General features: G+C 42.8%; 1 protein-coding gene across 1 annotated transcript in view; it reads left to right on the top strand.

Moving 5' to 3' along the window:
* The first annotated feature begins 3,717 nt into the window (after nucleotides 1-3,717).
* ALPK3 (alpha kinase 3) overlaps nucleotides 3,718-18,449 on the top strand; it is a 187,666-nt gene continuing 172,934 nt past the window's right edge. Inside the window, exon 1 of the mRNA XM_077473051.1 lies at nucleotides 3,718-3,854. The gene's annotated coding sequence lies outside the window, so the exon portion shown is untranslated. The remainder of the gene's footprint in view (nucleotides 3,855-18,449) is intronic.

The following is an 18,449-nucleotide window of genomic DNA, read 5'->3' as shown; positions in this document are numbered from 1 at the left end:
GATCGGGTGAGATCTGATGAAAATGGACATGCTGTCCGTTTTCATCCGATCTCTCCATAGAGACCAGTGGCGCTGGACAAGCCCCTCCACGCTCAGTAAGCAGAGAGGGACCTGTCATCCTCCGGCTCAGCAGAGATCAATGAAGAGATCTCCTGCTGAGCCGGCAGACAGAGGCGGACTCCGTGGAAATGGATCTGCCTCGTGTGAAAGGGGCCTAAGGGACCATTTCACCGTTCAGATCCGCCTGTCAGTTTTTTCAGGTGGACTTGAACGGTCGCTTCATACAACTCTCTGCAGTGATGGATATCAGCGGTGACATGTCCACTGACATCTGATCCGCTAGATCCAGATGGATGGATGTCCTATTTATCATCCGTCTGGCGGATCGAATAAAAACGGACAGGTGGTCCATTTTCATCCGACCCCCCCCCCCCCCCCCCCATAGAGGAGAATGGAGCTCTGGCAGGTCCATCCCTGCACAGTGTGCAGTGTCAGACTTGTCATCCGCCGGCTCAGCGGGGATCAACGGAAGGGATCCCTGCTGAGCAAGCGGGTGGCTGAATACGTATCCACACATGTGAAAAGGGCCAAAAAGAAAGAGCACACCGGCCCTAGTGTGATACAATTTTTGGACTCAGGAGAGCAACCACAGCCTCTATGGATGTGCTTGTTTTTATCAACACAATGTGAGTGTACTACATTCATTTGTATATATATTTTTTAATAAAATGTGTTACACTAGGGCTGTTGTGCTTTCTGTTTTTTACTCTTGTCTTTACAGAAAAATAATAAATACACATATTTACTGGAAAAAAATGGAAAATGTAGTATTTTCTTTTGCATAGGAAGCTGTAAATCCATTGATCCTGGATGCAATGCCAGACTCTTGCAGATTCTTCCTCCAACTGTATGTTCATAGCAAGTTATGGACTTGTTGTATTGCTGGAAAAAGCATCAATGGACTATGAATGTGTTTATCACCACACTCTGCTCCACTGAGAGTCCGTCTACCAGGGTGGAAGATGGGACTTGTAGTGTATTCATTAACAGATCTCTGTGAATAAATGATGCGGCAGTATGTAGGCAGGGCTACTTGGTTGCCCCTGTAATGAAGGGTTCTTCTTTAAATCCTCCCAGGAAGGGGAATGTTTTAATTTCCTTGCTGTCAGGATCATATATAAGCCTGGGGTGGAGCTTAGCGAGGGGAGAACAGGAAGGCTGATGGGAAAGAAAGAGCAGAGGGAGATGGTGTGAGGACTTAATACTTTTCTTTGTCACCCATGGGATGGGCATCCTTGGTACTGGGTGCAGAAGGCACACTTTCACAAAAGGACAAACTGCTCATGCCTGACTTGAAGAGAATTCATTATTTGACTGTTATGTGAACTAGCTCAATAAAATCAATTTGGGCAAAGCCTGTGGCAAGTTTAAGGCTGCTTTCACACTGGGGCGGGCAGGCGTTGACGGTAAAATTATTTACTGTTGTTTCAGTGGCGCTATTCGGCCGCTAGCGGGGCGCTTTTAACCCTGCTAGCGGCCAAATAAAGGGTTAAATGCGCTCGTGTTGCGCTGCTTCCGAAGTGCTTTGCAAGTGCTTCGGCAGCGGTGCCCATTCATTTCAATTGGCAGGATCGGTGGAGGAGCGGCGTATATACCGCTGCTCTACCGCCCCAAACATGTTGCATGCAGGACTTTTTTTAAGGTCCTGCCAGTGCATCACCCCAGTGTGAAAGCACTTAGGCTTTCACACTGGGACTGCAGGGGAGGCGTTTTCAGGCGCTTTACAAGCGAGATTTGTAGCCCAAAAGTGCCTGAAAAATGCCTCAGTGTGAAAGGGGTCTAAGTGTCTGAAGTGGATCCTTAGTACCTTTGCTGCTATGAATTGGGATAGTGCCCAGTTAAGCCTATAGACCAGGGATCCTCAAACTATGGCCCTCCAGCTGTTGCGAAACTACACATCCCATGAGGCATTGTAAAACTTTGACATTCACAGACATGACTAGGCATGATGGGAATTGTAGTTCCTGAACAACTGGAGGGCCATAGTTTGAAGACCCATGATATAGACTGTGCATCCCATGAGAAACAAACATTGAGAAATAGGATCCTGGTGGAACCAACTCTATTTAAACCTGGTCGGGCTAGGGGATAGTGGTGAATAGGGGAGTGGGAGTCCTATCCTGTAAACATGTAAAAACGTTGGGCCCAACACAAAAAGTGTCTCCAGCTAAAGGAGTGTTGTTGATACAGATGACCAGGAGTATGATGAATGGGTGTACAGAGCATGCCATGTTTCTGATACGCCATATGTGCATGTGCATGGGTACAATGTAGTACTGAGAGGGCTGTGAACTGTGTGTGGCCTGTGACTTAGACCTTAGTCTGTCCTGAATCATGCAGGTTCCAAAGGAGATCATGTGGGTGACTTAGGCCGCGTACACACGGGCGGACTGTTCGCCCAACTAAGTTCGTCAAACAATCCGACAAACAGTCCGTTCAAAATTTGCATGAACGGACTTGACCACACACGATGAGCAGACAGTCCGCTGAAAGCGTGCGCGATGACGTGAACGGCACGTACGACGGGACGAGAAATTCGACATCCAATACACTGCAATGCAACCTTCGCCGTGTAAATCCTTTCTGAACATGCGCCAAACTTAGTCTGTCGAACTAGCCTACACACGAGCGGACTGTCCGCTGAAACCAAGTTTGGACGGACTGTCTTACGGAAATTCCGTAAGACTTTGTTCGTCAGACTGTCCGTTGAAACAGTCCGCTGAAGCCCACACACGAGCGGATTGTCCGCTGAAACACTGTTCAGCGGACTAAGTTGGGCGAACAGTCCGCCCGTGTGGCCTTAGTCACATGTTTGGGGCCTGCCCACGAGTGCAGGCGGAGGCATGCAAAGGCACCCTGATTTCAAAAGGTGGTTGGGTTAGTGGTGGGGAGTCTCATTTGCACCAAGTTATACCCTATGCATGGGTCCAACATGTAACATGTAAGGATGAGCTCAGGCATGTTCGCAAACAGCACGTGCAGAGCCCGCCAGGAAGTCGGCACTGCACAGCCCTAATCACAGGCAGTGAGACATTTCCCGATCTCTGCAGCCGCACATCGGGACAATGTCTCACTGCTTGTGATTAGGGCTGTGCAGTGCCGACTTCCTGGCGGGCTCTGCACGTGCTGTTTGTGAACATGCCTGAGCTCATCCTTAGTAACATGTAACATAGAGAAAAAGGAGGAGTTAGCGTTTAACCTAGGAACATGTTTTTGGGGTGTGGGAAGAGGAAAGCACAGAAGCACTGGGAGCATGCAAACTCCATGCAGATAGTGCTCTGACTGGTACACAAACCGGAAATCCCAGTGCTGCACGGCAGAAGTGCTAACCACTAAGTCACTGTGCTGTGGTAGTGCAAATGGTACTACTGTTCTTCTGATAGATCAATAGATGATGTTTTGCTGTCTCAAAAGCTAGCTATGTTCTACATTATTGCAAAACCAATGACATTATGATGTCAAGTGTCATAAGCAATAAGTAAACAAATGTCAGCTACCAAAACACATTACGTATAGCTGTCTCTTCTATGTTTTTACCCTCCCCCAGTAATGTCCAGTCTCTTCCCAAGACACTGAACCCTCCTGGAAAATGTGACTGTCCCTATGCCTGGATTTCTATAAATAGATGGTGGGCAGCGCGTGTTGTGAGTGACAGCTGCTGCTGGAGATTTGGCCGGGTGTAGGAAGCAATCAGTTCAGGACTGGGATTCAGCAAACACACAATATTTACCTGCTTCCTCTGGAATTGCCCCTGCTTACCTTGTCTGGGGAGCTGATGATCTGATTTCCGCACGGTAAGTTTACATGGCGCTAAATTGGAGATAAAGTTATTAAAACTTTTACTGCTAAAGTTTTCATGATCCCTTACAGAAGACTTGTCTTCCTCTGATAACTGCATTATATTATGTATAGGTCTGTTTGATGTCTTTGTTGTATGAGGAACATTTAGCGGTCTATTTATGAACTTTTACACGCAAGATTTAGTTGAATCCAATTTGAAAATGTGTAAATCTTGGGTGAAAGTTGTGTGAATCTTGGGGAGGAAACCTTAGTTTGTCTTATATTGAGGCCAAAATGCTTGAAAGGGATAGGCTTCATTTCTACAATACGTTTGGTTGTTTCTACAACTGTTTCTAGGACTGGAAGCAAAGTTTAGTACATTTTCATTTGCCAGTACATGATTATTAATGTCGTATTAAGAAAGAAAATTGATCTCTATTTTTAGCCAGTTGAATGCTGTTCTGTGGTTTGTCTCTTTAAGGGCACCCTCCTGGTATCTCAAATAAGATTGTCATGGGAAGAGGGACTGGACAGACACAGGCACTTGAAATGCTAAAATAGGTTTGTCACAGCTGTAGAAAATAATGTACGAGAATAATTATGCAGAACTTAAAAAAACAAAAAAACAAAAAAACAAAATGTCTGGCAATGTTTGTAAGGAACTATGGGGGTTATTTACGAAGGGCAAATCCACTTGGAAATGCAGTCGCTGTAGATCCGAGGGGGACATGCAAGGAAAATAAAAAACAGCATTTTAGCTTGTATATAATTGGATGATAAAATCAGCAGAGCTTCCCCTCATTTGCACTTATAGTTTGTACTTGTAGTGCAAAGTGGATTTGCCTTTCGAAAATAACCCCCTATGAGTTGTCTTTTGAGGATAACAGGTGCATGAGAAATAGAGCTTTGAAATCATTAGATTACATCATTACATGTGACAGTTTCAAACGTATTAGATATATATGTTTGAATTGCATGAGACAGCTACTTTAAGGCCCCTTTCACACAGGGCGGACTTTGTCCAATGGATCCTGCTGCTCAGTGGGGGATCTCTCCAGATCCGCATCCGCTCCGCTATGCAGCGTAGACACAGCCCCCTCTCCTCTATGGGGTCGGTCGGATGGAAACGGACAACCTTCCCATTTCCATCCAACTGTCATGAGATCGGATCCACCGGACTAATGTTTTTGGTGGCCTAGATCAGATAGAGAGCTATGGATGGTCATGAAAAACAGACAGGCGGACCTGATCAGTCTGTTCATGTGAAAGGGCCCTAAAGCACATGTAAACCCAAGAACAAAAGCTTAAAAGGTTGCAGCTTATTAGTCTTTAGGCTGCATTAGTCTTTTTTTCCTTTATTTTTACCTGGTGATCCGATCACTGACACACTTTGGGGGTTATTTACTAAAGGAAAATCCATGGTGCACTTGGACGTAAAGTCGCTGTAGATCTGAGGGGGAAATGCAAGGAAAATAAAAAACATTTTAGCTTGCACATGATTGGATGATAAAATCAGCAGAGCTTCCCCTCATTTCAGATCTTCCCCTTAGATTTAGAGCGACTGCACTTCCAAGTGCACTTGCAGTGCAAAGTGGATTTGCCTTTCGTAAATAACCCCCTATATGTCATAGGGTGGTTACACTCACTCCTCCACTATTTATGGAGTAGCCACCCTTGGACAGCAACATTGTCAGTCTGTGGAGAGGGTAGTGTTATGGTGGTCACACACCTTTTGATTTTAATTATCCAATCAACGTGATGCACGCTCAGAAAAAACAAAAGCCTGTTGTGTTGACGCTACTGACAAATTGCATTGTAACTGTAATTTGTAATGTTGCCTAAGGTAACAAATGTAACTAAAATAACTTTTATGCGTTAGTGAATAACCTCTAAATCATTATACAGGTGTTGGTATATAGTTTCTGGGTGAATCATGAATGATTGCTTGGTACAGAAATAAAACAAGAACTCCGGGCAAGCTAGAACTCCCTTGCCATGGGGCTACACCCACACTGCAGAGGTTATTTGCTTGTTTTATATCTGGAGGACCTGGAAAAACAGTTTTACCCACCTTATCCATTGCTCTCGTGCTGAAAGACTGGTCCTCGTAGCCACTGCTCCCCTAAGCTCTGGTAGTGGGATGCCCCCATCGTACCAATGCAATGCTGAGCCCATAGCCCTGCAATGGATGTAAGGACATCAAGTAACAATCTGCAAGCCAGATTGTAGGGGAATGCTGTCTGCAAGGGGAGCCATGGATCTGGTAACTGCTTTTCCCCATCTCCTAGACCTAAAATGAGAACTTAGACCTTGCAGTATGGGGGCAGCATGGGAGTGCACCGCTCCAAAGTGATCACCTCTCCTAAGAACAGCTGTCTCCGCAATCAGGCAGGGTGCTGGCTCTGTTTGCAACAGAGATAACGGAAAAATAGAGCGTTGGATAATCGCACTCCAAAAAAGTTCACGTTTATTAAAAAATGAATATCAAAGCATCACAGGGCAATACAGACTGAAAGCACAGCTGCTGACACATTTCAAACCTGATATGGTGCTTAGTCATAGACAGTATGGGGGCAGCACTGCTGCAAGAGAGGATTTTTATATTTCCTGGAGTTTATTATTATAATGTGAATATAACATCTCTGTGACTGGCAAAACAATGGTGGATTTTGTTTGTGGGAAGACACAGAAATCTGTCCCAGAGTATCTCACAAAAGTGAGTACACCCTTCACATTTTTGTAAATTTTTTATTATATCGTTTCATGTGACAATACTGAAGAAATTACACTTTGCTACAATGTAAAGTAGTGAGTGTACAGCTTGTATAACAGTGTACATTTGCTGTCCCCTCAAAATAACTTGACACACAGCTATTAATGTCTAAACTGCTGGTAACAGAAGTGAGTACACCCCTAAGTGAAAATGTCCAAATTGGGCCCAATTAGCCATTTTTCCTCCCCAGTTTCATGTGACTCATTAGTGTTACAAGGTCTCAGGTGGAAATGGGGAGCAGGTATGTTAAATTTAGTGTTATCACTCTCTCATACTGGTCACTGGAAGTTCAGCATGGCACCTCATAGCAAAGAACTCTGAGGATCTGAAAAAAAGAATTGTTGCTCTACATAAATATGGTCTAGGCTATAACAAGATTGGCAAGACCCTGAAACTGAGTTGCAGCACGGTGGCCAAAACTATACAGCGCTTTAATAGGACAGGTTCCACTCAGAACAGGCCTCGCCATGGTCGACCAAAGAAGTTGATTGCATGTGCTCAGCATCATATCCAGAGGTTGTCTTTGGAAAAAAAATGCATGAGTGCTGCCAGCATTGCTGGTTGAAGGGGTCAGTCTGTCAGTGTTCAGACCATACACCGCACACTGCATAAAATTGGTCGGCATGGCTATCATCCCAGAAGGAAGCCTCTTCTAAAGATAATGCACATGAAAGCACGCAGACAGTTTGCTGAAGACAAGCAGACTAAGGACATGGATTACTGGAACCGTGTCCTGTGGTCTGATGAGACCAATATAAACGTATTTGGTTCAGATGCTGTCAAGTGTGTGGCGGCAACCAGGTGAGGAGTACATAGACAAGTGTGTCTTGCCTACAGTCAAGCATGGTGGTGGGAGTGTCATGGTCTGGGGTTGCATGAGTGTTGCAGTCACTGGGGAGCTACAGTTCTTTGAGGGAACCATGAATGCCAACATACTGAAGCAGCGCATGATCCCCTCCCTTTGGAGACTGGGCCACAGGGCAGTATTCCAACATGATAATGACCCCAAACACACCTCCAAGACGACCACTTCCTTGCTAAAGAAGCTGAGGGTAAAGGTGATGGACTGACCAAGCACGTCTCCAGATCTAAACTCTATTGAGCATCTATGGGGCATCCTCAAACAGAAGGTGGAGGAGCGCAAGGGCTCTAACATCTACTAGCTCCGTAATGTCGTCATGGAGGAGTGGAAGAGAACTCCAGTGGCAACCTGTGAAGCTCTGGTGAACTCTAAGCCCAAGATGGTTAAGGCGGTGCTGGAAAATTATGGTGGCCACACAACATATTGATACTTTGGGCCCCGATTTGGACATTTTCACTTAGGGGTGTACTCACTTTTGTTGCCAGCGGTTTAGATATTTAGGTATTATTTATATTTAATTTAGGTATTATGGACTGTCTTATTTTGAGGGGACAGCAAAATTACACTGTTATACAAGCTGTACACTCACTACTTTGTAGCAAAGTGTAATTTCTTCAGTGTTGTCACATGAAAAGATATAATATAATATTTGCAAAAATGTGAGGGGTGTACTCACTTTTGTGAGATACTGTACATATTATAGCGACTTTAGTAACTTCAAATGAGATGTACTAACAGCAACAGACAAAACTTGTTAAATCATCTAAAGCAGGAGTCTTCAAACTATGGCCCTCCAGTTGTTCAGGGACTACAATTCCCATCATGCCTAGTCATGTCTGTGGATGCCAGAGTTTCACAATGCCTCATGGGAAGTGTAGTTTTGCAACAGCTGGAGGGCCGTAGTTTGAGGATCCCTGATCTAAAGGTTTGTTAGGGCTCTCAGGCACAAATGGACTAAAGGTGGTGACTTTTTGCATTAGAGATCCCAGTCTTCTGACCTTTTGCACTAATTATGAGGGGGGTCTGATTGTTATTGTTGTCTTCCCAGATTAGCCAGTGCTGTAGGTGCTTGCGATGTGCTTCCTGTATCATGATTCATAGGCACAGAGTTACTGGTTACATTTATGTGCTGCCTGGCATGAGGACAGTCAGAAAATGCCTGATAATTGGCCACATTCTACTCTCTATGCCCTGCTTTATATTTTAAAGTTGGCCTTACATGCAGTATTGGCCAAAAATCTGTGAGCGGCCCTGTCGGCAACAGCTGAATTGACAGAATTCGAATTTGTTTAATTTTGTCAAAGGATACGGGTGAAAAACTCTCTTGCGAAACAGTGCCTGCATCCAGTCAGCTGCAGACAGTGTTCAGGTATTCCTAAAATCAGCGACATCGGCTGTCAGAATACAATAAACTGCAGCGGCAGATTCATCCATCAGCATTGTTTTGTGTGGATGGAGGAATCTTTTGAATTTCTTTTGTTCAGCACAAATGCTGAATGAAAGAAACTTATACTGTACGGTATGTGTATGGCCAGTTTTAGAGTACTTGCACACGGTACTGATGTTTGAACATCAGTATTCCTGGCCAAAATTTCTTCTGCTTATTTTGTGCTTATTTGTGTGTATTTGCGTGTACATTGTAAACAAATTAAACTAAATTCCAACTTTCAAAATGGAATTATAGCCTCTTCAAATGATTAGTTTATGTACATATGCACGTATTTGTGCATGTACGCACATAAAATACTAACCGGCAACTCAGATTTCATCTATACTCAGCGCATGTCTTCGTGCCTTTGTGTACTGGCACATTGAAAACAATGGCCTGCAACAATTTAAACCTGAACCGCTCCTTACTCTCTACTCTATGAGATTGATGTGACTCTCTGCCATTGAACCACGGTTGTATCCCGTGGAATTGTACCCCCCCCTTCTTTTTCCCCTTTCTTTCCTTACCCCCCTCTTCTTCTTTCCCCTTTCTTTACTTACCCCCCTCTTCTTCTTTCCCCTTTCTTTCCTTACCCCCCTCTTCTTCTTTCCCCTTTCTTTCCTCTCTTCCTCTCCTTTTTTATATGCCATTTTTCTTTTTTTCCCCATTTCCCTTTTGTTGGGGTTTTGGGCCTTTCTCAGCCCCTCAGCTGGCTCATAGGGGATACCTATCTTACCCTGTCCCTCTGGGCTGTGGGTGATTCTGATCATGTTTGACATGCAAACTCTGGGTACTTGAGGTTTCCACACATTCCTGTTCTGGATGTATTTGTTACACTAGTGGTTTCTGTTGTGCTGGCTATCTGTCTTTGTACTACATTTGTAACAGTAGGTCAATTGGCCTATTTCTTTCATCACTTTGTATTTTAAAGTATCATTGGCATTTGTTTTGTCTCACTGTTGTCATTTTATATCTATTTGCATCTTTGTTTCTTTCAAAATGTCAATAAGCTTTTGTACAAGAAATAAATGGCTTGCATTTAGATCAGAAAAAAAAAAAACACCAAAGACCTCCTGTATGCCTAAAAATGCTGACTTTTTAGCCAGCATTGTGCAAGAGGTCTTAGGTAGATGGAAAGTGTGCTAGAAACTATGGGGAGAGAGATTTTGCACTGGATTGCCCAAAAATGTAAAAAGCCAGCAGGTGGTTTAAACTATGTGATTTTGTAACTAAAAAAAATATTCTAAATGGACTAGTTCTCAATAGACTAGTCTTCTGTTGCTCAAAATTACCATATAAGGTGTTCCTTTTACTTTTATTGGGAATTTGTATGGAACAGAGATTCATGCAGTTGAAATTCTAAGCCCGATTCATGCTTCCATTTAAACATTAATCAAAAATCAACATGCTTTAAAATAATGCTAGGCAGGTAAAGATATTTTTAACTACACACTATCAATAATATGATGAAAGAGCCTTATGGTGGTATTATTCCTGTGTGGACAAACCTGGTCCCATGTTGGCCAAAAAGCTGGACTCAGCAAGGAAGCTCTTTACTCCTATGCAATTACAAAACAGAGTTGGCGATCTTACTTCTGACCCTTCTGAACCAAAACTGTATCCCTGTTTGCTGATATTCTCTCCTCTTTATACAGAAAACCAGCCTAATTTTTGACCAACAAAACCGACCAATTTTTTCAGCATTTACAACTCTTAAGACACTTAATGAGGATATCACTGAAGGTCTCCATAGTTATCAAATTCCTGAAACCATCGAAAAACACCTGGACCAGAATACTTTTCAGGTCTCTACTATAAAAAATATTCCTTGTTTCTAGTCCCACACTTGGCTTCTTTTAAATACTTTTAAAAAGTAAAGTTCCTAGCTTTCAAATCAATAAATATCTCTGATCCCTTGGGACCAAGCAAGGTTCATCCTAGGACGTCAAGCTGGAGACAATATACACAAAGCCATCTTATCGGCCTTCTGCATCAACACAAAATCCTGGGCTTTCACTTATCTCTTGACATATATAAGGCAGTTGACTCTCTCTCCAGTAACTATTTGCACTTCTTTAGAAATGGGGTTTTGGGGACTAAATACACTTATAGATATCTGCCCAATACTCTTCCACTTATGCCATGGTTAAATACGCGGGACATTACTCAAAACCTTTCAAAAAATTTCAAGACTTGCAGCAAGGATGCCCCTTATCCCCTTATCTCCTCATCTTGGTAATAGAACCCTTTGCCATAGCGTTAACGGACAAGCCAGACATTGCAGGGATTTCTAAAGCTTGACTTCACTACATGGTTAACTCATTGCCGATTACGTTTTCTTAGTCCTCATTAACCCTTTCACAAACTTCCTGAACCTCCATTGAACTCATACTCAATTTGTTCTTATAATATTAATTGGAATTTTTGGGTATACAACTGACCCACCATTATGCCTAATTTTTCTCCACAAATTACTACCCCTTGCTAAGATCCCAACCACACTTAGGTTACCTGCAATCATGAAATTCGTGCCCCTGTAATGGATACGTGTTAATGTCCCATCCTTCTTTCTATGCTTACTACAGAGACACATTCTCTGTTTTACCTGGGCCTACAGATGACCCGGGTCCCCATTGTACAATGTTTGCACATAAACTACAAGAAGGGCTAGAGGTCTCCAATATACTAACACTGCATAACTGCATAAAACTCACAACTTTCCTTATTACATGCTAACTTGGATGTACCACTCTGGGCATCTCACTGACTCCTTGGAAGTGGAGGATTGGGGTAAAATCTAGTCCACAATAGCAAAATGCTCCTTTAATACCACCATCCTTGAATCGTCATACAAGGTCCTCTTTCAGTAGCATTGGTTACTGCTTTTTTTTTTTGGTTTGGTCTCCTCCGAAATCTGTTTCATATAACAGTGCCAAATAATGCATGGATGGCCCTCTTCCATCAAACAATTCCTTGAGTTTTTCATGCCAACAGAAACTGGCTACTCATTTGTTCCTAGTTTCTAAACCAAGGATGGCCAAAACCTGCAGGAAATGCAGAGTCCACTTCCAATAAGGTAAGGACTGCTTGAATAAGATACTGTTCATGAGAAACTATTTAGAAACCCTAAAGACTCACAAACGAAATTTCTTAAAATATAAGAACCATGGCCTTTCCATCATCAAACGTTTCTACTCTGAGTTACTTATAGCCTCCTTACCTGGCCCCTAAGTCCCAATTCTTTGGGATACATACTTCTGTATGACCTTTCTTATAATCCATTCCTCTACATGTCCCTGCTTCCTTTCCTTAATATCTACTATCTGACAATCTTTTTTGATTCCCCCTTTTTTTCCTGGCTTCTATGTTTCCCTACCCCTTACAGTTTTCTTCACAACCTTTCCTTTCTCACTCCTCTCCTTTTTTTCCCCTCACTTTTCTTGTCTGGACCTACATGTTCAATTAGTGATCTTGACCATCTATCCACAACCATAGGTCCATAAAGAGACCTTCAAGTGGCACATGACAGGTCCTGAAAGTTTATTATTGCAATATTTGACTACCTCACCCTTAGTGTCGGTTATCTCTAGCAGATTTTTTAGCCCTTGTGTGGGGGCGTGGCCATTATTATTACTTTTAAAACCAAAAAAATTATTGCAACAGAAAGTTAATTATGATGTCCTTTTTAAACATCACCAGTCCATAATATGTTCTATTTAAAGTTCATGCTGGGACTATCTATAGTAACAGCATACACTTTTTTTTTTCCAATAGAAACTTACGTCAAAAATCTCCATTCATGTTGTCTTCTGGTCATCTCTTTTAACAGTTTCCTGGCTTGCCTGCATGCTTTCAGTTTCTATGGACAAAATATCCCATGTGACACTGCTGCCTGCAAGCATTGATGGTGTTATATGTGGAGATTTTGCATTAAAGCGGAAGTAAACCCATCGATCTAACAGTTTGAAAAAACATGGCATGCCGGAAATGTTAACTGTCACAACTGTTGTGTTCTCAACCAAACTGTCAAACCATCCAATGGCTGGTGTCATAACTGATCACATGTGAAGCTTCATGGCAGTTAAAGATTAAAGGGAGGCCAAGATGGCAGCTTCCTTGGCTGAAAATGATAGGAGGGTTTACTTCCACTTTAAGTGTGCCTCTTGAATCTCCTCCTCTTCAGCACCTCTGCAGTATAGTTGTAGCTAAGATGGCAGGATTTGTGAGGAGGGTGACACAACAGTGCATATTCTCAGAGCATAGTGAGTATATGTTACTGCATTCAAGCAACTAAATAACGAAGGGTATTTAAAAAAATAAGTTTCAAGATCATTCTGATCAGGATTTGGTAGCTAAGTTGATTGGTTAGAACTAATGGAAATCCAATGTGGAAATTAATACTTAATGATTTGACTTGTTCTGGGAAAATAAACATTTTGAAAAAAAAAGTTGTTATCAATGGTTTATTACTCACCCCTTTATGTAAGGACCATATTGGTGAGTTGTGCATTGCCGTTACTCTACAGCAAAGCTCTGTTGTCTCTATCTACTGTACATATCCTGTGCAACGTTTATACAGAAACTAAACTTCTTCTGTATAGGGTATTGGACTACAGATTGCCAAATGGCGCATCAGTGTTTACATTGTGAAACAGGTGCCATTAAATGTCACTCTAATAGTCAGCCCCCTAGTTACTGAAAGCTACATCTGTTGCAGCTCGTTATTGTGCAAGCTTGTGCCTTAATGTATAGATTTAATCATTTTTGCCATACTGTATACCATTTTAAACATATGAAATATCTTGCAATGCATATACATTTTATAAGATATAAAAGATTTAATTGATATGACCCTTTTTCTGACCTTTGATATGATTTAACCCTTGGAATGTTCCTACATATAGATCACGCATGATGAGTCACAGCTTGTTTTAACACAGAGGTTCTCAAAACAGTCTTCAAGGAACTCCTAACATGCCAGGACTAAAATATACCCCAGAGGCAAGAATAGGTCAGTTGAGGCTGGCTGAGCCATTCTGATTCACCCATCTTCATTTTTTTCACCTGATACTTGTCTATAGGTGGAAGGGTAAGGATGACATTACAGAATAGCAGGTTTGTGTAAACTTCAGCTAACTTCTGTAATAATTCCTTTATACAATTGTCATATGGGCATGTAACGTTTTGTATATTTTTCATTAAACCCCATGTGGTGGAGTTACATCTCCTGTATGAATGTTGTGTCTGAATTGCAGCAACATCCATGGTTGCATGGAAATTGGGGTTTTTGGCATTCTATTGTGTGGGGGGAGCTTTCCAAGTGACACTTATGCCGCGTACACACGATCGAATTGTCCGGCGGACTTTGTCTGCCGGACCACAGTACGCCGGACAATTCGATCTTGTGTGGGCTCCAGTGGACTTTTTCATCATAAAGTTCGGCGGACTTAGAAAATAGTTTTGACTCAAAATTTGTCCGCCGGACTTGGCTTTCAGCGGACAATCCGTTCGTCAGTGTGCTAGTCCAGCGGACTAAGAGTGACGTATACTCTGAAGCAAGTACAAGAAGGAAGCTATTGGCTACTGGCTTTTGAACTTCCTTTTTCTAGTCCCGTCGTACGTGCTGTACGTCATCGCTTTAGAAATCGCCAGACTTTTGGAACGTTCGTGTGTGGCCAAGTCCGTTCGTTATAAAGTCCGGCGGATTGTTTGCCGGACCAATTCCGCCGGACAATTCGATTGTGTGTACGCAGCATTATTAGGAATGTTGCTCATTGAAATCTTCTCCATAAGAATAGTGTACATTATACCAAGTTCAGATGAAGGAGTGTGTCTCTAACTCCACCCTGTATGACTGTACCCATTATATAAACAAAATCAAAAAACAAATATAGAAAAAGTTAATTGAAACTAATTCCAGGTGCAATATGGAAATGAAGGTGCAATCCAAACATGATCAGTGGATGGCAGGCTCAAATCACTGGTATAAAGAGCAATATTAGATGTGCAGTTGACAAAATTCTCCACCAGGTGACACCATATGAGGCTTACCAGATTGCAGTGACCATCTAAATAAAGATACAGTGCCTAGAAAAAGTATTCATACACTTTGACATTTTACACATTTTGTCATGTTACAACCAAAAACGTAAATGTATTTTATTGGGATTTTATGTGATAGACCAACACAAAGTGGCACATAATTGTGAAGTGGAAGGAAAATGATAAATGGTTTTCAAACATTTTTGCAAATAAATATGTGAAAAGTGTGGCGTGCATTTGTATTCAGCCCCCCTGAGTCAATACTTTTGTTGAACCATCTTTCGCTGCAATTACAGCTGAAAGTCTTTTTGGGGATGTCTCTACCAGCTTTGCACATCTAGGAGAGTGACATTTTTGCTCATTCTTCCTTGCAAAACAGCTCAAGCTCTGTCAGATTGGATGGAGAGTGTCTGTGAACAGTAATTTTCAAGTCTTGCCACAGATTCTCAATTGTATTTAGGTCTGGACTTTGACTGGGCTATTCTAACACATGAATATGCTTTGAGCTAAACCATTCCATTGTAGCTCTAGCTGTATGTTTAGAGTCGTTGTTGTCCTGCTGGAAGGTGAATCTCTGCCCCAGTCTCAAGTCTTTTGCAGACTCTAACAGGTTTTCTTCTAAGATTGCCCTGTATTTGGCTCCATCCATCTTCCCATCAACTCTGACCAGATTCTCTGTCCCTACTGAAGAAAAGCATCCCCACAACATGATGCTGCCACCGCCATGTTTCACGGTGGGGATGATGTGTTCAGGGTGATGTACAGTTTTAGTTTGCTGCCACACATAGCATTTTGATTTTAGGCCAAAAAATTCAATTTAGCCATATCTGACCAGAGCACCTTCTTCCACATGTTTTATGTGTCCCCCACATGGCTTCCAGCAAACTGCAAATGGGACTTCTTATGACTTTCTTTCAAGAAAGGCTTTCTTCTTGTCATTCTTCCATAAAGGCCAGTTTTGTGGAGTGCATGACTAATAGTTGTTCTGTGGACAGATTCTGCTACCTGCGCTGTGGATCTCTGCAACTCCTCCATTACCATGGGCCTCTTGGCTGCTTCTCTGATTAATGCTCTCCTGACCTGTCTGGTGTGTTCCTTGGCCTTTATGATGCTGTTTGTTCACTAAGATTTTCTAACAAACCTCTGAGGGCTTCACAGAACAGCTGTATTTATAATGAGATTGAAGTACACACAGGTGGACTCTGTTAACTAATAAGGTGACTTCTGAAGTCAATTGGTTCCATTTGATTTTAGTTAGGGGTATCAGAGTGAAGGGAGCTGAATGCAAATGCATGCCACACTTTTCACATATTTATTTGTAAAAAAAATGTAAAAGCCATTTATAATTTTCCTTTTTTTCTTCCACTTTACAAATATGTGCCACTTTGTATTGGTCTAGCACATAAAATACCAATAAAATACATTTACATTTTTGGTTTTAACATGACAACATGTGAAACATTTCAAGGGGTATGAATACTTTTTAAATGCACACTAGGTCAAAGCAGGCATTGGGATCAAGTAGGTCTTCAAAGATGTTGTCATTTGTGAAAAAAAATTGGATTATTTGGTCATCTCACAGTGGGTGTATGGGAACGAAACCTTGTTCAGGTATAAAATCCGGTGTTGGTACATTGAAGATAAAAGTGGAGAATCCTCATAGTGTATGCCATAAAACCATTTATTTATTGATAAAAAGTTAAACACTCACATATGGTAACAACAAACAGCGCTCGTCTTAAAAGAAACTCTGGAAGGTAACATCCAAAATGGCCCTTTAGTTATGACAAAACACGCAGGGGAGAGCCTGATGTGATGCCATCGCGCATTGCCGGAAGTTCCCGGATAGCCATTTTGGGTTTTACCTGCCGTAGTTTCTTTTAAGCTGGGTACACACTATACAATTTTTTTTTTTTTTCCTTCAGGTTTACCAAAACTATATAATATGGGGTCAAACCTAAACACTTTCAATTTGTATGCAATCAGGCAGGCTCTACACAGTATCCAGTTTTAGGCTGGGTTCACACCGCTGCGGGGGGAGAACCGGATGTGATTCGCACAGCAAATCACATCCGATCTCCGTAGCGCTGCGAGTTCAGCCATACAGATAGTATGGCTGAACTCGCAGCGGTCCCGCAGCAAACTCGCATGGGACCCTTTTTTGGGTCCGCAAGGGAATCGGATCGCATGGGGGTTCACACCATGCGATCCGATTCCTGTGCGAGTCGGCAGATCGCACTGCGATATGCCGACGGATCTGGGGGTGTCATTAACATAACATTGACACCCCCAGCCGTCCGCATAGGGCAGTGTGAACTGCCGGCGGGAGGTATGCGATGCGGGAAAACGCCGCGGATTCGCGGCGTTCCCGCATCGCAGCAATGTGAACCTAGCCTTAAGATGAGTGCTGTTTGTTCTTGCCATATGTGAGTGTTTTACTTCTTATCCTTAAAGAGGAAGTAAACCCTGATGGGTTTACTTCCTCTTTCATTCCCTGCAAAGGTAAAGCATAATGGACTACTATGCATCGCATAGTAGCCCATTATGTGTCACTTACCTGACACAGGAGCCAGCGAAGTCACTGCTGTCCCCTGTAGTCCACCGCATCCATGTTCTCAGTGGGTCTCGCAGCTCCGCAGCTGCACGGGAGCCGACACGCGCCGCATTGCGCGGCATCTTCGTTATCGAGGATGCCATGCTCAGTGCGCCTGCGCGACGCTGTCTACGGCGCATGCGCCGTAGACAGCGGTGCCTGTCTTCGGGCAAATATCTCCTAAACTGTATAGGTTTGGGAGATATTTCTTGGACCTACAGGTAAGCCTTAATCTAGGCTTACCTGTAGGTCAAAGTGGTTTGTAAGGCTTTACAACCACTTTAATAAATAGTTTTATGGTATACACTATGAGGATTCTCCACTTTTATCTTCAATGTACCAACTCCAGGATTGATATCTGAATGAAGTACACCACTGTGAGATGCCCAAATAATCCCTTTTTTTTCATGGATGACATCTTTGAAGACCTACTTGATCCCAATGCCTGCTTTGACCTATCTTTAATTATATGGTCACTGCAATCTGGTAAGCCTCATATGTCACCTAGTGGATGATTTTGTCAACTGCACATATATATGACATACCGTATATACTCGAGTATAAGCCGAGATTTTCAGCCTCTTTTTTGAGGCTGAAAGTGCCCCCCTCGGCTTATACTCGAGTCATCGCTGTCTGCCCGCTCGATCAGCGTGTCGAGCAGACAGACAGCGGCCATTCTATTCAAAAGCCGCGCCTCCGGCTCCGCCTTCGCCTGTGATAGGCGGAACACTGAATTTCCCAGCAGCCTGTGTTCCGCCTATCACGGACATCGTATCATCCTCGTACTACGGACGAGGATGATACGACGTCTGTGATAGGCGGAACACAGGCTGCTGGGAAATTCAGTGTTCCGCCTATCACAGGCGAAGGCGGCGGCGCAGCTTTTGAACTTTACAATGGCCGCCGACGA

Source organism: Lithobates pipiens, unplaced genomic scaffold (assembly GCF_037356315.1).
Source record: "Lithobates pipiens isolate NorthernLeopardFrog02 unplaced genomic scaffold, aLitPip1_a1.2 Scaffold_8, whole genome shotgun sequence".
NCBI classification, from domain to species: domain Eukaryota; kingdom Metazoa; phylum Chordata; class Amphibia; order Anura; family Ranidae; genus Lithobates; species Lithobates pipiens.
Note: the sequence above shows the minus strand (reverse complement) of the source record. Positions and strands in the feature narration are given on the sequence as shown.